The sequence below is a fragment of the Panulirus ornatus genome, chromosome 17 (assembly GCF_036320965.1).
Source record: "Panulirus ornatus isolate Po-2019 chromosome 17, ASM3632096v1, whole genome shotgun sequence".
Lineage (NCBI taxonomy): Eukaryota > Metazoa > Arthropoda > Malacostraca > Decapoda > Palinuridae > Panulirus > Panulirus ornatus.
The window spans coordinates 21,336,814-21,358,651 of record NC_092240.1 but is presented as its reverse complement, the minus strand read 5'-3'; the positions used below and the strand labels follow the sequence as shown (position 1 = coordinate 21,358,651).

At 42.4% G+C, this 21,838-nt stretch overlaps 2 protein-coding genes across 4 annotated transcripts in view; one reads left to right on the top strand and one right to left on the bottom strand.

Annotated features, from left to right (window-relative positions):
* Window positions 1–15,685, bottom strand: part of LOC139754612 (calcium-activated chloride channel regulator 1-like) — a 237,715-nt gene extending 222,030 nt beyond the window's left edge. Inside the window, exon 1 of one of the 2 annotated variants that reach the window (XM_071672059.1) lies at window positions 15,345–15,685. The gene's annotated coding sequence lies outside the window, so the exon portion shown is untranslated. Of the gene's footprint in view, window positions 1–98; window positions 315–15,344 lie in introns of those variants that run through there. The other variant, XM_071672060.1, reaches the window with a different exon arrangement.
* Window positions 1–21,838, top strand: part of pch2 (pachytene checkpoint 2 protein) — a 429,043-nt gene that overhangs the window by 236,262 nt on the left and 170,943 nt on the right. Inside the window, exon 2 of one of the 2 annotated variants that reach the window (XM_071672065.1) lies at window positions 11,451–11,582. The exons of the other annotated variant lie outside the window; for it this stretch is intronic. The gene's annotated coding sequence lies outside the window, so the exon portion shown is untranslated. The remainder of the gene's footprint in view (window positions 1–11,450; window positions 11,583–21,838) is intronic. 2 annotated transcript variants of the gene reach the window in all.

The following is a 21,838-nucleotide window of genomic DNA, read 5'->3' as shown; positions in this document are numbered from 1 at the left end:
GACTGAATGCACAGTATTACAAGATAGTATAACACATGAGTCGAAGAGTGTTACATTTACTCTTAAGGTGAGAGGAAACGTAGATTGACTGTACTTACTTAAAAAATCTTGTGGAGCACCTGGGGAAATATGCAATTCCAGACGTTTTGTTCTACAACACGAATTTTACACTGAGTCCAGCTACATCTTTGGGTATTTAGACGTCCCTAAGTACACTGTTGTGTCGCGATGCACTAACAGGAAAGTTTCTATTATAAAAGTTACAAGAACGATATTCTCCGTGAGTCCTCCCCGACCGCCATGTTAATCTTTGCCACAATCGCAAGTGTGGGTAGGGACTAGTGGCATCCATAATCATTGATATCAGAGGCTTAATTTTATCTATATGTATAAAATCTTTAAAAGATAAAGAAAATCATCGTTGGAGAAATATCTTGACATGTTCATTTTGGATATCTACGCTGCTGCTTCTACTCATTAATACAATATCCAGTGATCAACATATATAAATCATAAAACAATCATGGTGCTGGTAACTCTGCTGGTGCGGGGAGGTGCGCGCCGCGTATGAGGTTAGGAACGAAGACTGTAAGGGAGGCAGGTGTTGTACACCGTCTTGTTTCACCTCTTAGGAACGTTGATTCATGAAAGCATTCATCACATGGAAATATTACCAACATACCATGTACAAGCAAGATCTTTCACCTTTACCTGAGTACACTGGGGTTCCCCTATAATATCTAAATACAAACAAAATATTTTAATTTGTATATGAATGAAATAGTTCATGATCATATATATATATATATATATATATATATATATATATATATATATATTATATTATATTATACTTTGTCGCTTTCTCCCGCGTTAGCGAGGTAGCGCAAGGAAACAGAGGAAAGAATAGCCCAACTCACCCACATACACATGTATATACATAAACGCCCACACACGCACATATACCTATACATTTCAACGTATACATACATATACATACCCAGACATATACATATGTACATATTCATACATGCTACCTTCATTCCCGCCACCACCCCGCCACACATGAAATGTCACCCCCTTCCCCCACGTGCGTGCAAGGTAGCGCTAGGAAAAGACAACAAAGGCCACATTCGTTCACACTCAGTCTCTAGCTGTCATGTGTAATGCACCGAAACCACGGCTACCTTTCCACATCCAGGCCCCTGAAAACTTTCCATGGTTTACCCCAGACGCTTCACATGCCCTGGTTCAATCCATTGACAGCACGTCGACTCCGGTATATCACATCGTTCTAATTCACTCTATTCCTTGCACGCCTTTCACCCTCCTGTATGTTCAGGCCCTGATCGCTCAAAATCTTTTTCACTCCATCTTTCCACCTCCAATTTGGTCTCCCACTTCTCCTCGTTCCCTCCACCTCCGACACATGTATCCTTTTTAACAATCTTTCCTCACTCATTCTCTCCATGTGACCAAATCAATATAATACACCCTTTTCTGCTCTCTCAACCTCACTCTTTTTATTACCACACATCTCTCTTACCCTTTCATTATTTACTCCATCAAACCATCTCACACCACATATTGTCCTCAAACATTTCAATTCCAACACCTCCACCCTCCTTCGCACAACCCTATCTAAAGGCCACTTCTCGCAATCATATAACATTTTTGGAACCACTCTTCCTTCAAACATACCCATTTTTGCTCTCTGAGATAAAGTTCTCGCCTTCCACACATTCTCCAGCGCCCCCAGAACCTTCGCCCCCTCCCCCACCCTGTGACTTACTTCCGCTTCCATGGTTCCATCCGCTGTCAAATCCATTCCCAGATGTCTAAAACACTTTACTTCCCCCAGTTTTTCTCCATTCAAACTTACCTCCAAATTGACTTGTCCCTCAACACTACTGAACCTAATAATCTTGCTCTTATTCACATTTACTCTCAGCTTTCTTCTTTTACACATTTTACCAAACTCAGTCACCAGCTTCTGCAGTTTCTCACCCGAATCAGCCACCAGCGCTGTATCATCAGCAAACAACTGACTTTCTTCCCAAGCCCTCTCATCGACAGCAGACTGCATCTTGCCCCTCTCTCCAAAACTCTTGCATTCGCCTCCCCAACAACTCCATCCATAAACAAATTAGTCAACCATGGAGACATCGTGTACCCTTACCGCAAACCGACATTCACTGGGAAGCATTAACTTTCCTCTCTTCCTACTCCTACACATGCCTTACATCCTTGATAAAAAAAAACTTTTCACTGCTTCTAGCAACTTACCTCCCACACCATATACTCTTGAACCTTCCGCAGAGCATCTCTATGAACCCTATCATATGCCTTCTCCAGACCCATACATAATACATACAAATCCATTTGTTTTTCTAAGTATTTCTTACATTCTCCAAAGCAAACACCTGATCCACACATCCTCTGACATTTCTGAAACCACACTGCGCTTCCCCTATCTGATGCTATGTGCATGCCTTCACCCTCTCAATACCATCCCATATAATTTACCAAGGATACTCAAAAAACTTATACCTCTGTAATTTGACCACTCTTTTTTATCCCCTTTGCCTTTGTACAATGGCACTATGCTTGCATTTCGCCAACCCTCAGGCATGTTATCATGCACCATACATACATTGAATATCCTCTCCAATCAGTCAACAACACATTCACTCCCTTTTTTAATAAATTCCACTGTAATACCATCCAAACCCGCCGCCTTGCCGGCTTTCATCATCCGCAAAGCTTTCACTACCTCTTTGTTTACCAAATCATTCTCCCTGACTCTTTCCCTTCGCACACCACCTCGGCCAAAAGACCCTATATCTGCCACTCTGTCGTCAAACACATTCAACATCCCTGGGGATAGGGGAGAAAGAATACCTCCCACGCGTCACCCGCGTGTCGTTGAAGGCGACTAAAGGGGACGGGAGTGGTTGGCTAGAAACCCTCCCCTCCTTGTATTTTAACTTTCTAAAAGGGGAAACAGAAGGAGTCATGCAGGGAGTGCTCATCCTCCTCGAAGGCTCAGATTTGGGTGTCTAAATGTGTGTGGATGTAAACAAGATGAGAAAAAAGGAGAGATTAGGTAAAATGTTTAAGGAAAGGAACCTGGATGTTTTGGCTCTGAGTGAACGAAGTTCAAGGGTAAAGGGGAAGAGTGGTTTGGGAATGTCTTGAGAGTAAAGTCAAGGGTTGGTGAGAGGACAAGAGCAAAGGATGGAGTAGCACTACTCCTGAAGTAGTTTTTGTGAGAGTATGTGATAGAGTGTAAGAAAGTAAACTTTAGATTGTTATGGGTAAAACTGAAAGTGGAGAAGAGAGATGGGTGATTATTGGTGCCTTTGCACCTGGTCATGAGAAGAAAGATAATGAGAGGCAAGTGTTTTCGGAGCAGCTGAGTGTGTTAGCAGCATTGATGCACGAGACCGGGTTATAGTGATGGGTGCTTTGAATGCAAAGGTGAGTAATGTGGCAGTTGAGGGTATAATTGGTGTACATGGGGTGTTCAGTGTTGTAAATGGAAATGGTGAAGAGCTTGTAGATTTGTGTGCTGCAAAAGGACTGGTGATTGGGAATACATGGTTTAAGAGGAGATATACATAAGTATACTTATGCAAGTAGGAGAGATGGCCAGAAAGAGTTATTGTATTACTTGTTAATTGATATGCGCATGAAAGAGAGACTTTGGATGTTATGTGCTGAGAGAGGCAACTTTAGGGATGTCCAATCTTTATCTTGTGGAGGCGAAGGTGAAGATTTGTAGAGGTTTTCAGAAGAGAGAATGTTGGGGTGAAGAAAGTGGTGAAAGTAAGTGAGCTTGGAAAGGAGACTTTTGTGAGGAAGTACCAGGAGAGATTAAGTGTAGAATGGAAAAAGGTGAGAGCAAATGACGTAAGGGGAGTGGAGGAGGAATGGGATGTATTTAGGGAAGCAGTGATGGCTTGCGCATAAGATGCCTGTGGCATGAGAAAGGTAGGAGGTGGGCAGATTAGAAAGGGTAGTGAGTGGTGGGACGAAGAAGTAAGGTTGTTAGTGAAAGAGAAGAAAGAGGCATTAGGACGATTTTTGTAGGGAAATAGTACAAATGACTGGGAGATGTATATAAAAGAAAGAGGCAGGAGGTCAAGAGAAAGGTGCAGGGGTTGAAAAAGAGGGCAAATGAGAGCTGGGGTGAGAGAGTATCGTTAAATTTTAGGGAGAATAAGATGTTTTGGAAGGAGGTAAATAAAGTGCGTAAGACAAAAGAACAAATGGGAACATCGGTGAAGGGGGCTAACGGGGAGGTAATAACAAGTAGTGTTGAAGTGAGGAGATGGAGTGAGTGTTTTGATATATATATATATATATATATATATATATATATATATATATATATATATATATATATATATATATATATATATATAATCCCTGGGGATAGGGGAGAAAGAATACTTCCCACGTATTCCCTGCGTGTCGTAGAAGGCGACTAAAAGGGGAGGGAGCGGGGGGCTGAAATCCTACCCTCTCGTTTTTTTTTTAATTTTCCAAAAGAAGGAACAGAGAAGGGGGCCATGTGAGGATATTCCCTCAAAGGCCCAGTCCTCTGTTCTTAACTCTACCTTGCTAATGCAGGAAATGGCGAATAGTTTGAAAGAAATATATATATATATATATATATATATATATATATATATATATATATATATATATATATATATATATATATATATATATATATATATAAAATCGCATTTTTACCAAATGGCGTCCTAGCTTCGTCTCTTCGATGTATATCAAGTGACTTATATTTCTCTCTTGTGTCTCCCCTGATGATGTGATTATTACACGAAAGTGTACTTGGGAACTTATCGTATTTCATTTTCCCCGTGGACTCATAGGAGTATATATATATATTACTTTGTCGCTGTCTCCCGCGTTTGCGAGGTAGCGCAAGGAAACAGACGAAAGAAATGGCCCAACCCCCCCCCCCCATACACATGTATATACATACGTCCACACACGCAAATATACATACCTACACAGCTTTCCATGGTTTACCCCAGACGCTTCACATGCCTTGATTCAATCCACTGACAGCACGTCAACACCGGTATACCACATCGCTCCAATTCACTCTATTCCTTGCCCTCCTTTCACCCTCCTGCATGTTCAGGCCCCGATCACACAAAATCTTTTTCACTCCATCTTTCCACCTCCAATTTGGTCTCCCACTTCTCCTCGTTCCCTCCACCTCCGACACATATATCCTCTTGGTCAATCTTTCCTCACTCATTCTCTCCATGTGCCCAAACCATTTCAAAACACCCTCTTCTGCTCTCTCAACCACGCTCTTTTTATTTCCACACATCTCTCTTACCCTTACGTTACTTACTAGATCAAACCACCTCACACCACACATTGTCCTCAAACATCTCATTTCCAGCACATCCATCCTCCTGCGCACAACTCTATCCATAGCTCACGCCTCGCAACCATACAACATTGTTGGAACCACTATTCCTTCAAACATACCCGTTTTTGCTTTCCGAGATAATGTTCTCGACTTCCACACATTCTTCAAGGCTCCCAGGATTTTCGCCCCCCTCCCCCACCCTATGATCCACTATATATATATATATATATATATATATATATATATATATATATATGTGTGTGTGTGTGTGTGTGTGTGTGTGTGTATTTCTGTATCCATATTTTGTAATTAGGCTGTAGCTCACACTACCCATCCTGATAATGTTATTTTATATCGCTTTTGGTTTCCCATACTTTTTATGTGCTATGTACTGTGTTTTTTCCCGAGTTTATTTCTTATATGCATATTGTTTGCGTTTTACATTTAATATCTAAGTTTTGTGACGCAGTTTACATATCACTTACAAACGTGAGGTGAGAAATATCTAGTTGTACGAAATGAAGATGTCGGTGTTTTTAGCCATATTGTCACCGTATTCGTGTTTGCATGATCAGAACATGTTGAGGTGCCTCTGAGCGTCTGGCCATTATACTGCATTGTTAGTTCCCTTCGAAGTGAACGTCGGATATTATGCATGCTTTCCATTGCCTAGCCAGACCCACCACTTGGCTCTTGTTGGAAGAACTGTTTATCTATCGAGAGGGAAGTTGCTACAGCGTGTGGGTTAACCTAACCTGTAACATGATCCAATACAGACTGTTCCTTGATATCACACACGGCTCTGAGGGAACGAGGTCGTTATGTGGGGACAAGCTTAGTAGGAGGAGAGCATGTTGGATGAAGTATGGGGCTAAGGGTGTGCCAGAATGTGTTGGGGTGGGGCCAATGTTAGGTGGGTGTCGTGCTGGGAGTGAGGCTCATTATATGGGGACTAGTAAGTGGGCATGGGAGGGCCAGGATGTGGGGACGAGCGAGTGGGTGTGGGAGAGCCAGTATGTGGGGACTAGTGAGTGGATGTTGGAGAGTCAGTATGTGGGGACTAGTGAGTGGGTGTGAGAGAGCCAGTATGTGGGGACTAGTGAGTGGATGTGGGAAAGCCAGTATGTGGGGACTAGTCAGTGGGTGTGGGAGAGCCAGTATGTGGGAAGTAGCGAGTGGGTGTGGGATAGCCAGTATGTGGGGAGTAGCGAGTGCGTGTGGGAGAGCCAGTATTTGGGGACTAGCGAGTGGACGTGGGAGGGTCTGTATGTGGGGATTAACGAGTGGGCGTAGTGAGAGCCAGTATGTGGGGACCGAGTGGGCGTGGGAGGGCCAGTATATTGGGACTAGCGAGTGGGCGCGGGAGGGCCAGCATGTGGGGACTAGCGACTGAGCGTAGGAGGGCCAACATGTGGGGACTAGCGAGAGAGCGTGGGAGGGCTAGTGTGTGGGGCGTTGCGAGTGAGCGTGGGAGGGACAGTATGTGGGGACTAACCAGCATACGTGGGAGGTCAGCATGTGGGGCATAGCAAGTGGGCGTGAGGAGAGTGGGGTGGCAGTATGTGAAAACCAGTGAGTGGGCGTGGGAGGCTGACATGTGGAGACTAGCTAGTGGACGTGGACAGGCCAGTATTCTTTTTTTTTTTTTTTTCTTGTCAAAATTGGAATTTTCTGAAGTTTTACATTTCAAATGTAGATAATGTGTGGGTAAATTTATTGCTGCTAGTCTAAACAATTGGAAGGCTAACAGCAAGACCCAGAGGCAGGCCATGGATATGATGGAGGGGCTTATGGAACTGAGGAAAGCTTAAACAAGTACAGTTTGCTAAGGAGCTGAGAAAGACTTGTATATATGACGACAGACTGGTGTGCAGGAGGATGGGGCTGGCCCTGGTGACAGGCTGGAGGCTTACCACGGAATTGACGCTGGAAGTAAGACTCATCATTTGATGATACAATGTCCTTGTCCTTGGTGGGACACTGTCCTTGTCCTTACTGAGAAACTGTCCTTAGCGACTGTCCTACATCACATAAACACTACTTCAATTGAAATGTGTAAACAGTTGCCTCCTAACCTTAAACGACACCTAAAACAACAGAAATGTGAAATACAACCAAATTAACACACAAAAAAAAAAGGTCAAGCATTAGGTACAACTTGTGCAGTGGGACTCTGGTGGTGACGAGACGTAACAAAACCTTGACATTTTAGAAGTAAACAAACATAACAACGACTTGGTAGCGGCAAGATACCAGATCATTTTTCATCTGCTCTTTTGTGTATGTTCATTGGGTGTGCTGTGTACAGTAGTTTATTGCTCTTTCCAGTGATATTGATAAAAGATTTCTACAAAGGAAAATGTATGACTTAGAATTTCAGCTGTTGACCCCAAACATAGCGCGCTAAGCGCAAGGAACTAGCTGACCAGATACCAAGCCGGGCGGCGCAACCCTGAGCAGCTTTCCCTCTGATATGCGGGACATCTGGCCCAGGGTGCAAGCCTGAGATTCTCCGCAGTTAATTACCCAGAGAAGATGATACTAGTTGTAAGACATTATGAGACAATAGCTATAATATAAGCAGCAGCATTCAGGACATCAGACGAGTGGTGATCTGTGACGAGATACAAGTGAAACGCGAATCTGAGGAGCTTAATGTTAGTCTTTAGTATAATTGTAAAAAATATGTAAATCATCATTATTGTTAAGCATGTATGTATACTATGTAGCCCAAAGGAGGTGGATTACCTCAATAACCCCCTTTCCCACTCAGTGTGTGACCTCTTTTGAGTGGAGGGATGTGTCACACTTCGGGTCCTGTAATAGTTTTCATCTCAATCACTGACCTTCCACTTCTCAGAAATTTTATCCAAGGTCTTCATCCCTTGTGTGCATTTCACAGTAAAACCTTTCATGTATCTTTATGACATTTGGTAGGAATGTGTGATGCGCATGGCGCACGAGAGTTATGTATGACTTGCATCACCAAATTTTATATGACTACATAACACTAGAATATGAGCTGAATTTGTCACATCAGAAAGACCATGATGACTGTAAGTTGACTGAAAATGCAAATTTCATAGAAGTGCTTTTCAGCTATATTTTCCTATATATTATATCTATCATCTTGTATAGATGCAATTATTCTGTGTGGGATATGGATAATCCACCAGCAGTCAGTAGTCCTGACGAACCACTAGTGTTCACTCAGGTAAGCGTGATGGTAAGGCTAGGCACCAGGGCCAGACACTGCACACGGTACCAACTTGCCCGTGTGACTTTATTAAGTAATTAAGTTTGCAGAATCCACATGGTGTTGACGACCTTTGCTCTCCTGATGTTCTTACACTAATTTTTTCCGACCTGCTCAGGTTACTGCGATAATATTTGGTACATCAGTGACAGATGTCTGGCGTATCATTTAACATGGCCATTATTAGTAATTAAAACTTTCCTGAGGGTTTAATGTCTCGTCAGCTTCACAATGACCAAACCTATGAACGTTAATACCCATGAAGTGTCATATCCACCTTACCACAACCGTATCTGTAAATGGTTCTAGGAAAACTATACCTAAACACGTATGTGTTTGTGTTATTCCCTGTTTCTACGTGAGGGGGGAGTAAGTCCCACAGTTCTAAGGCCCCTAATGCTAAAGATATCTTTTTGCCATAATGTTCTAAGTCTATGTATCAGTCATTATTAAATATATTATGTAATGGGAAGCATCAGGTACATCCACACTCCTCAATGTGACACACACACACACACACACACACTCCATACCGTGTGTGTTCAAGTGAGACATAAGCTTCTGTACTTACAAAAGTGTTTCTTGCACTTCCAGTTTACGCGGTAAGTTGGTTCGTCAACCGAGACCAGTTTCTCCATTCACACCACTTTTATCACAAAATGCTTCCTCTGCACTCGACCGCCCGGTCATTGCGCTAACGTCCACATCAGCCTTGATCAGTTCTTTCGTTTCATTCATCCATCACAACATCGATCCACCTCTTCGTGTACTCTTGCTGTGGATTTTCTTTACTAACGTATTATCTGCCAGACGTTCCACATGGTCACACCATTCTGAGACTTACATCTAAGCGAGTTTCAAATGACTATTTCAAACCGTATAATTTTCTCATCTTCCTTTTACCATAATGATAATCTAACCTCCTCATTCTTACTATATTATTCTACTGCTTTTATTTTCCAACTCTCCTGACCTACGTGCATTATGTTTGGTTTCCATGCCATACATTAATGTTGACACAGGTACTCCTTCATGCAAGCTGCTTGTACACTCTACCTTTAATTTTTTTCTGGTTTTCTCCATTCACTTAACCTTACAGCGCAACTTCAATTTGTCTTTTCTATTGCACGATTCTACACAACTTCAGTTTCCCCACAACCATCCTCACCAAATTCTTGTCCCAAAGTTTTATACTCATCCACAGTATCCCTGTCTTCACCAAACAGACTGACTTCCCTTCCCTTTCGAAGCTAACACCTATCTCTATCGCATTTACTCTCAGCATCTTCCTCCTATATACATTATCGAACCCGCCCACCATTCTACACAACCTTTCCTCTGACATAGCTAACAACACATCATCATCATCTGCATATAAAGACTGCCGCAACGTCCATGGTTATCACTCCACAATTACCCCACCTTGTTATCATCTCACTCAGGTCCATATCAAAAGTGAATTGAGGATAAATAAGTGAATAATCAAGTTGTCATCACGTCATCACACATCCTAGACAAACTCCTTGATTTATTTCACTCCACTCACTCATTCCACCACATCCTCTCACGTATGCACTCCTTCCATTTTAAAACATCTTACCAACATGATAGGGTCTTCCACACCCACCATATAAACTTATAGCTTCCCAATATATTTTTATGTTCACTTTACAATATGTATTTTGTTAATCCATGGAGACTGCATACTCCTTTTTATCTAAAGCTTTCTCCACTGCTTGTCAAAGAGCAAATATTTTGATCTGAGCACATCCTCTCCTCAACAAGATGTGCATTTATCCTTTCATCGGCTGGCGCCTGGTTATTTTCGCCTGCTTCCGTACGCCCTCTAAATATCACCGCACACCTACGCTTTTTGCCATCTTGCTCATCACTACATCTTTACCCTCAGCCTTTACATTGCCTATATGAATTGTTGCTGTTCTTAGTCCCCTGTAAAGTCCTCCTTTCCCACATATCTGTTTTTCATTGTCTTCCTGTTTTATCATTCGACACATCTCCTACCTTCGACTCTACCTCAGTTCCTAAAAATATTCTATCTCTAATAAACTCAATCTTTTTTGACTCATTCATCCACGCTTGTCTAATGTACTATCATTCCTAAGAAATACCCCTCTTTTCTTATTTATCTCTTTCCAGAATAGCATCTTATAATCTTGTATATCCCGATTCATCTTTCCGCCAAATCTTCGTTTGTTTTCTTTATAGGTACACTACAGCGTGGATACCCGGCGCTGTACGGGAAGAATATCTGGTAATTATAAACCTTATTTGCCTTTGCGGCCAGGCTCTGGTACGCTTAGATCCTGTCTTTCATCCTCAAGTACTTCCATCAAAATCTGGAGTTGCTGGGTCGTTTTTCAGTGATTGTATTGAACTGAGGCTCTTGAAAAGCGGACTTTGGCGTCCTCGAAACGGCCTTTAAGGTCAACCTGCCGTAACTTAAAACCCGCCCCAGATTCTGAAGCAACTACGCACAAAATTTGGGGCTTCTGTGTACCACAGTTCGACCGTCAGTGTAACAGATAAAAGCACAAACACGTAAAAATGACCCTATCCACTTAGGATATAAAGTACCTACATCCGTGCAAGAGCAAAGCACAAAAATGTCATGTAGATAACATCCTTTTAACTCTTCTGTGCAGGGTTTTGTATTTTACTGTCTGTATCCTCCGTTCATTACAGGGAGATATGTGTAGCTTCTCCCTTCTAACTATATCCTACTCCTGCACTTACTATCTTAAATCTTCATTTCACCAGGCTGTACTCTCATAACGTGCCACACGCCTTCTCGGCAACCTGCAATACAGCGTCTTAAAGTGCCTCTACGTCACCTCAGTCTCCCTCTGAACTGTTTTGGATCATCTCAGCTTTTCATCTTACTTCTACAAGGTACGTGTAACTCTCATTCCTCAATATTGTCCCAACAAAATACTAACCTACATACTAGTACCATATGATTTGTCAAACCTTCTTTAAGACTACACATTATACACTCCATCTATCAAATTTCTTCTTACTAAAAACTAATTAGCCATGTTTTGTCTTCCCTGTCCTTCTTATGTCTTTATCATACGCAAATGTGATGAGATTTATGTTTAATATATGTATCACTCCACATACTTTTCGTGCTGGCATCATACACTTCTTCAAAGCTTCGCTTCTTCCACTACTTTGTTGCTGTAAAAGTTTTCATAGGTCCTTCCTGAGTTCTTTTAATGTTTCTCAGTCACGTGTGTGTCATTATAATTACCTATTTGTACAGTACAGGGCGGGGAGTTGTCTGTGTGTAATCACATATTTGTACGGTACGAGTACGGATAGGGAGTTCTACACCCTTGGAAACCGATCCACTGAACTTTCCGCACTATCATACTGCATTTTTAACTTTTGTTTAATCTCGTCATCCAGTTTCATCACAGTTCATTCTGTTCACCGTCTACTCCGAAACCGTAGGAATACTTAACTACGTCTTTCTTCCAAAAAGTTTCTTGTTATGACCTCTATTAGCTCAAACTTTGCATCTTCCGAAAACAGTCCCCAGTCGGAACCATCAAACTGGTCTAGACACTTGAACTGTGAGTCCAGATCATCTCTTACTCTGTTGTCTGTAATGATGTTTAACTTTATAGTCTTGACGTCTCACTAAACTCATGACGTCTCACTAAACTCAGCCCTTTTAATTCAGGTTCTGACCTCATATACTCTAATGTAGTTTACTTACCAATTCCTTATCCAAGCACTTCAATTCGTTCTAATATTTGCCAGGAGACAGTATGTCTTCTTCACAATTCTCCAGTAGAGCTCTAGTGACAGGTTAGGAACATTTGCCGACCCCATGTCCCTCCCACACACAGATATCTGCATCACATTATCCGCTAGATGACGTTGATATCGAGATCCTTCTTTCCCTGTGCCCCATCTTCACTGATTTACTCATGTTGAATATGACCAACGATGTATCAGATCAACTCCGGAATCTTAGGTCCCCATGTAAGTTGACGCCATGCTCCTTCTTTACTTCCCTCGTGACCTTGGCATCATCTTTAAACATTAAGATAAGAGTCCAATCCCTGACAAATCATTTCCATGGTAAGAAAAAAAAGAAAAAAGAAAAAAGACAGTGTTCCTAGGACCAAGCCTTGAACACATCTCAGACAACCCCAATAAATTCCAAGGTTTCTCTTACACATGTCCTTTGTTCTCTTTCACTAACCTAATTTTCTATACATTTATAGAGTCAAATTATTCCTGCCTGAAGATCCAGCGTCTTACCTATCTCCTACGTAGTTGTGTCAAATGTTCCCTGGCGGTCCAGGGATGCATAACGTACCTTTCTCAGTTGTCTAAAACTAAACTCACTGCATAATGAAAGTCTACCAGATTTCATAAAAATGACCTCAGTTCTCTCAATCCGTGTTGTCTCTCAGTTAAGTGGTTCCTCCTCTACAAGTTGACAGCTATTTGCTTTCTGATTAGATTTCCAGTGTCAAGGAAACTGATCTTCAATTAAGCGCATCTTTCCTACATCTTTATCTTATAGGTAGGCGTTACATTTGTCCTGTTACATTCATGGCGATACGACTTCCTTCAGTGACATACTGAACAATACATCAAGCGGTCTGTTAAGATTATCTGCACACTTCTCCAACACGTATGGAAAAACTTCATCAAAGCCATTTTTGGCAGTTTCACAGCTTCCAAAGACCTCCCTTTTCCATCTCGCTGTAGTTGGAGCGGTATTTAAGAAAAGTGTTTCCGCTCCTCTTTCCTTATCTTTCAGTACTTATTTCTTGCTTCCTCATCTTTCAACTAATGGATGGCTGTTGTTTCACATATCTCCTCCAAAGTACATCCGTTAGGTCCTTTGGCATTTGACATCTCTTAATGAATCATATTTTCCTCTTCTCCAACCTTACAGTGTATTTTTGCACCTACAGATACCCATGGTCTAACCGGTCATTTTAGTTTTCACAAAACATTTCTATAATACTGATTTACATTACGGTCATGAAACTCCATTTTCCAGTTTTATATTCCCAGAAAATTTAGTTCTTTGTTGTTTTCACGATTTTAATTCCTGTCTATGTTTGGTTCCCTCTTTGGTCTTCTTATAAACTCTATTTATTCAAACTCGTGTTACATGATTATAAATAACTTAATTTCCATTTGTATGAAGATATTGTATAGTAATTATGATGTATCAGCCTCTCTAACATGCTGAGGCAGGAGGTTTTTCTGGGTACGAAGTCTGCCTCTATGACCAAGCCTATTTCTTTATAAGTGAAAGCTCTTATTATTAGAACTTCACCACCCCTTAGGATGCATGTTCTGCTGCTGCTTCCATTATCGTCTGTGTTCCTTCTTTGATGGTGTAGATTTGTTCTGGTTCGCTGAAATGCGTAGTATAGATGTCTGTTTTCACTTGTGTATATATCCGTGCCTTTGCAGCTTAGACGGCCGGTCGAACAAGGGCCCTACCACTCACCACTCAACGGCTTCTTCACACCACCATCTCGCTTGAAACCGTGAGACTAGAGCATAGATAGCGCCTCTCTTTTTCAAGTCTCACACCTAGTGGTACAAAACTCAACAGTACGTCATAAACAAGGATTCTGAAAAGGCAGTCTAGACACAGGTAATAATCCATGCACAGGAAATTCAGTGACAATAACTAGACGACGACGATGCACAACTTGTATGAAAATTGCTATAAAAAAGAGGAACCTTCCAACCGTTTACTGAGCAGGATTGCCTGACATGTCAAGCCCACAACTAAGCAATAACATCACATAAACAATGTTAGACCCTCTGTTTACACTCAAGCTGGCAAAATTGTCAGGCAGTCTCAGCTGCGGGACGTGCTGTCAGCCGTCACGGCCAACCAGATATGTTGAATTTCCAACAGCTGTCCCTGTGATCGTGGGAAACGACACGTCAGTAATAACTCGCCATCCTATGTGGTCCATGTAGTACGTTCTCGTACAAAGCTATGTTTCATTAGTATGTATCAACACGCTAATAGAATTCTTATTTTCTTTACAAAGAACCATGATTCTGATGACACCGAATGGCCTTGATCTATTTGTACAGAAACACAGAGAAGCGGTATGGAGAAGAACCACGCTCGACGACAAGAGTAAATGTGTCCGAAAGCTTTTCTACGTTTACCTCCTGGTGTCCGAGTCTGTATTTGGTAGTCAGTGGGGTAAACTTTCTGGGTTGATTGCGTATTTAAGGTTCGTGGTCAATATCTGAGATTACGATTTTCTTCAAAACTCACGATACAGACTGATGATTCTTGCTTTCATCATGAACTTTCGGAGTATTAAATAAGTTGATAGAAATGTGATGAAAGGTGAAAAAATAATCTATCTCGTTCATTCAGGTATTGGGGCTATTAATGATGATTAACTGAAAGACGGGATCAAACAAGTCTTTGTAAGTTCAATAACAAATGAATAAACAGCGACACTAAGCCATCTTCAAAACGGAAACTTTTTCAGATATATTTTATCTATAAATACTCAAATGAGTGACCAACTATATACATAATGTAAGCACACGAACGCTGTTCACAAAACCTAATCCGTTATATTTAATAAGGAGAAAGAAGATGCCCGAGAGCAAGATTTGCTTAAGCTGAACACTTACCTCACTTTCCCGTGTCAAATTGTCTTTTCACTTAGAATTTCCGCTGTTTGCTTCAAAACACTTCACGATTAGGTTGATATCTTAGTGGGTGTTGTAGCTCAGAAGTTTTACGAACGTCTTGAAACACCTACATGACATCTATTTATGTCCACTGATCACGATTAAAGGATATCTGTTAATGTCAGACGACGACGAACTAAGCACCAAACAGGATCATATGCAGGGCAGTCTGCGATGCTAGTGGCAGCAGATGTTCCCTGGAGAGATAGGCTGTGACCTCATCGCCTTGCAAGGCTCCGGCCGCTCTGACGACCCGCAGTCAACTGCTGCCTGGCCACCTTCCCCCTCAGCCACCACCCCCGCCACCAACACCGCCATTACTCCCATCCGTCGTATTTATGAAGGAGCGGAAGAACGCTCTTGATCAAGATGACATCATTAGTTAGGGGGAGTTCAGCGCATTAGAACCACCCACTTCACCCGTCACAGATATAATTTGATAACAGTTTAATGAAGTTTGGCAGATTTGAAAGATCGCAGTATATTATTAGATAGTTCTCCGAATGTTTCTGTTTTTGATATGAATACAGATGAACCTCATCTGAATACACCACATGTAAGGAAATGGTCATTATGAACCAACGCAAGGCGCCCTTGGCGTCACTTGGCGACTGTACTTGGACACAATCAATGTCTTGGTCTTACTTATTGTGTCATACGTTTCCAATCAGATAATTTCACTTTCACTTTTTTAGTTTTTTCTTTTTTTGCAAACTTGAGAGAGCCTGAAGCTAAGGTATAAGTGTAAGATTATACGAACAAATTAACACGTGATGTCTGAACCGTCTCGGCAGGGTGCCAGCTCTTACATGTTAATTGCACTCCATCCATAATTATTGCTCCGGCAACACTCTAACCTGACACTATATCCGACCCTACATGGCTGAGGGACTAACTTTAGAAACACATTATGGAAAACTGATGTTGAATTTCATACGCAACGAAAATGTGTACCTTTCAAGGTAGAGTTGATGTTGCTGAACTTAATGGCCTTGTGTGCTGAGCCAGCCAGAAACTTTCCTTCTCTGTGATTCACACCCACACCAGGCCAGCCTTGCGGGCCGCACACATATACAAACCGCGCACATACACAAACACACACATATGCACATAAACACGCTCCTACACGCACGCGCGCGCGTGCGCTAATACAGAAACACACATACACACACACACACACCCACTCACCCACCCACCCACACACCACACATATGTATGAACACATATACAGATGCACATACGGACATACGTACGCACATACAACAAAGTGTTAACGAGCATCACACCCCTAAGATCACATGGCCTCTTAGTGAGGCACAACACAAGGATAACGTCAGTATGAAGGCTAAACAGACTTAATCACCATATTTGCACATCGCAGTTTTGTATCATTGATATATGTTACTAAGGTTAGCACACTATGTTCCTAGGTTTCGTCATCTACGTTACCGCAACTACAGAGTGTCATACTTGTAGTACATATGACCATAGACAACATTCGCTTCAGGGGCCACGTCATACACTATTACTGTACATATCATATGCACCATAAAGGCCAGTGCACCTCAAGTATCCTGGTAGGACGTGTCACCGTGGTCTGCTTCTCTCAGGATTATCACAATGACAGTGCAGGTTAACGTGTTCTGTAGTGTAGGTCACCATACTCATGCAGACCACAGTTACCATTAGTTACAATGCATATTTCCACACATATCATCATGCAGGTCTTCATGAATGAGATCAACATCACCGTACTCCTCACCCTGCACATCATATGCTAGCAGTATTGCCGGCCTACCTTTGTCCCATATCAGCATACGCTGGGAACATTACTCTGTTAATACACATAACCATGCTGACGATGTTCATAGTTCAGTACGCCTGCACTGGATGCCACTGTCAGTGATACGTTACCCCTACATCACGTCACCAAATTCATACCATGACGCCATTTTCTTACATTCGCGCAGACCAACGTCACCCCCCCCCCCCCCATGTTTGTGATAGTCCTGCAACACACCCACACATCACACCGTACTAATACGCTGTATTATCCTAGTACCACACTCCGCACCAGCGCCTTGCACACATATTTCCCTACCTCAGCCCGATTCGGATGGAGGCCTGACACATGTATATAAACACGAGACTATTTCAGACGCAGGCCTCTGGTCACATAAACGTGGAATGTGAGGTTTGCCAGGATTGGCTAAATGGAAAGACGAACTCGACGATTATTTATACCATCTGGCCTTGTGCAGTGAGGATACCTATGAGTTCAGTTGCCACTTTCTGGAAACACTGAGTGTGTGCGGATGATGGGCTGGTCTGTGGCTGAAGATGCTGGGTAAGTATAGTGGATGAAACTAGTGGATAAGAAGCATACCAGGGTTGGTGAGTATGGAAGTTTAGACAGGTACTTGTCCAGTAGCAGTGCCGTCACTGAGGAAGTCATTCTTACTCGCAGAATCACGTCTGTGTTCGTACTTATTACCTAGTATGTACAGGAAGATGTTCAGTAGGTACAGAAACATACAGAGTATTATGCTGAAACAGGCAAGTGAATTTCAAAGCATATCTTGCAGAACTTTCATAATTGAAAGTTCATTATTGTCATATGCTGCAGGATTCTTGAATGATATATTTTGGAATGTGTTGAGTGTAGGGTGCATTTTGACACAAAGGACGGGAGGAGTGATAATAGCGGAGGTGAAGACGCAAGTTGAGAGATTTTGATGAGAGAAGTACGTGTGTGTGTGTGTAGGGGGGGGACCTATCCCACGCCGACCGCAGCAGAGTACAGATACAAGAAGCATACACAACATGAAAAAGATAAAAATGAAATGGTTGCTCCTCCCAAAAATTATTTTTCCTTGTAGCTTGACCTCATGAACAGGATGGATGATGCGGTGCCACAATCCTAGGCTATAATGGCCTGGCCTTTGATCTGAGACTTAAGGGTTTTGGGTAAAAGCAGTAATGTATCCCTCGTGGGTTTAATATATGATAACACTGAACTGTGTGTGGTGCAGGAAGAAGATGGAGCAGTTGGAAGGTGATGGTATCCCCTCACTGTGACAGACAGGAGGTTGCCTCATACTGCGTCTGGGAACCTTCGAGTAGTAATGGGCAGCATAGGAAGCCAGAACTGCATAATAAACGTAATATGACAGAAGTGGGTAAGTGAACGTGTAAAAAATTGACTCCCACAACTCAGACTGCTCCTGGCATGGGAAAAATGGTAGGTTGTTATTTGAAAGTTATGAGTCACGTAAGGAGTGACGAGAATTATATATATATATATATATATATATATATATATATATATATATATATATATATATATATATATATACCTTGCGCACATGCGGGGAGAGGGGGTTGTCATTTCATGTGTGGCGGGGTGGCGGCGGGAATGAATAAGGGCAGACAGTATGAATTATGTACATGTGTATAGATGTATATGTCTGTGTGTGTATATATATGTATACGTTGAGATGTATATAGGTATGTATATATGCGTGTGTGGACGTGTAAGTATATACATGTGTATGTGGGTGGGTTGGGCCATTCTTTCGTCTGTTTCCTTGCGCTACCTCGCTAACGCGGGAGACAGCGACAAAGTATAATAAAAAAGATAATATATATATATATATATATATATATATATATATATATATATATATATATATATATATATATATATATATATATATATACTGGCACAAAGGAAGGAGATCTCTGGCGATGTGGATGGGTGGGGACAAGAGAAGTGCCATGGTTGAGGGTCACATGTTGGGAGGGCGATGAAGTGTGAGACTCCTGGAGTGGATCAAGTGACGGAGATGCTGGAGAAGGGATGCTCGTATGTGCTTACATGTAGTGTGTGTGTGGGAGCGAGGACGGGGTTATGTAGCAAGGACTGGCTGAAGGCAGTGACTGTGCCACTGTGAAGGAGAATAAGCACTGGTGTGGTTATTGCGTAGTTGTAGGCTCGGTGATCATGGCTGGTAATGGGATGCCCGGTAGACTGATGAAGGAGGCATTGAGGGGGTCACAGGTGGTGCAGTGACAGCTGGTCGAGAGGCAGTGTGGGACTGGTCGGGGTGCCTGCAGCTGTACCATGCAGGAAGCAAAGAGGAGATTGTGTCCTGCATCTCCTGATCTAAGGAAGTTGTAATAAAGCTGCTTGAAAGTGATGTGGAATGCCTCTGAAGTGTGTGGCGTTACATAAGGTTATTACGAGCGGTGAAGAGCGTCTGGCGGGGGAGCGGAGCGTGTGTGGGTGACAACGGATCAAGTGAAGGGTTTAGCTAGATGGGAAGATGATAGACTGTGTTGCCGTACTGTTTGATGCACACACTGGTAGGGCGGTGAGGAGAGATATATGGAGTCATGAAATTATTGGTATGGATCTGGGGAATGTTGGTGAGGTTATTGCATGTGGATGATGGGTTTGTAGTTCCGGGATCAACAAGAGGGGCGTCAGCAGTGATGAAGGAATATGTCACTGTATGTGGGTAGGCAGTCGGTGCAAAGCGGTTGCATTCGAGTGGAACACTATATAGCGTTTTGGGGTAGACTAACTCTGGAGATGCTGTAAGACATTGAGGGTTTGAGTTGGAGGGTGTGAGGCAGCCGCCCGCCCCACCAGCCCTACACTTTAGAATGTACTGGCAAGTGAGGTGAAACGCTGGGTGGAGACGGGCGAGAGGACTAAGTGTAGTGGTGAAGTGGATGGGGGAAGGGTAGAGGCAGGGAACATAGATGGTGGGGACTGGTCCCGGACAGGATGTGAGGGGAACGCACCTGTGTTCGTCTCTCTCGATGCAGGAAATGAAGATGATGAACTCATGTTATCGTTTGGTGCTGCTTGGGTCGCCGATTTCACCATTATTGAATATATATATATATATATATATATATATATATATATATATATATATATATATATATATATATATATATGTGGAAGTCGAGAACATTATCTCGGAAAGCAAAAATGGGTATGTTTGAAGGAATAGTGGTTCCAACAATGTTGTATGGTTGCGAGGCGTGGGCTATGGATAGAGTGGTGCGCAGGAGGATGGATGTGCTGGAAATGAGATGTTTGAGGACAATGTGTGGTGTAAGGTGGTTTGATCGAGTAAGTAACGTAAGGGTAAGAGAGATGTGTGGAAATAAAAAGAGCGTGGTTGAGAGAGCAGAAGAGGGTGTTTTGAAATGGTTTGGGCACATGGAGAGAATGAGTGAGGAAAGGTTGACCAAGAGGATATATGTGTCGGAGGTGGAGGGAACGAGGAGAAGAGGGAGACCAAATTGGAGGTGGAAAGATGGAGTGAAAAAGATTTTGTGTGATCGGGGCCTGAACATGCAGGAGGGTGAAAGGAGGGCAAGGAATAGAGTGAATTAGAGCGATGTGGTATACCGGGGTTGACGTGCTGTCAGTGGATTGAATCAGGGCATGTGAAGCGTCTGGGGTAAACCGTGGAAAGCTGTGTAGGTATGTATATTTGCGTGTGTGGACGTATGTATATACATGTGTATGGGGGTGGGTTGGGCCATTTCTTTCGTCTGTTTCCTTGCGCTACCTCGCAAACGCGGAAGACAGCGACAAAGCAAAAAAAAAAAAAGGAAAAAAAAATAAAATGAAATAAATAAAATATATATATATATATATCCCTGGGGATAGGGGAGAAAGAATACTTCCCACGTATTCCCTGCGTGTCGTAGAAGGCGACTGAAAGGGGAGGGAGCGGGGGGCTGGAAATCCTCCCCTCTCAATTTTTTTTTTAATTTTCCAAAAGAGGGAACAGAGAAGGGGGCCAGGTGAGGATATTCCCTCAGTGGCCCAGTTCTCTGTTCTTAACGCTACCTCGCTAACGCGGGAAATGGCGAATAGTTTGAAAAAAAAAACATATATATATATATATATATATATATATATATATATATATATATATATATATATATATATATTTTTTTTTTTATACTTTGTCGCTGTCTCCCGCGTTTGCGAGGTAGCGCAAGGAAACAGACGAAAGAAATGGCCCAACCCCCCCCCCCATACACATGTATATACATACGTCCACACACGCAAATATACATACCTACACAGCTTTCCATGGTTTACCCCAGACGCTTCACATGCCTTGATTCAATCCACTGACAGCACGTCAACCCCGGTATACCACATCGCTCCAATTCACTCTATTCCTTGCCCTCCTTTCACCCTCCTGCATGTTCAGGCCCCGATCACACAAAATCTTTTTCACTCCATCTTTCCACCTCCAATTTGGTCTCCCTCTTCTCCTTGCTCCCTCCACCTCCGACACATATATCCTCTTGGTCAATCTTTCCTCACTCATCCTCTCCATGTGCCCAAACCACTTCAAAACACCCTCTTCTGCTCTCTCAACCACGCTCTTTTTATT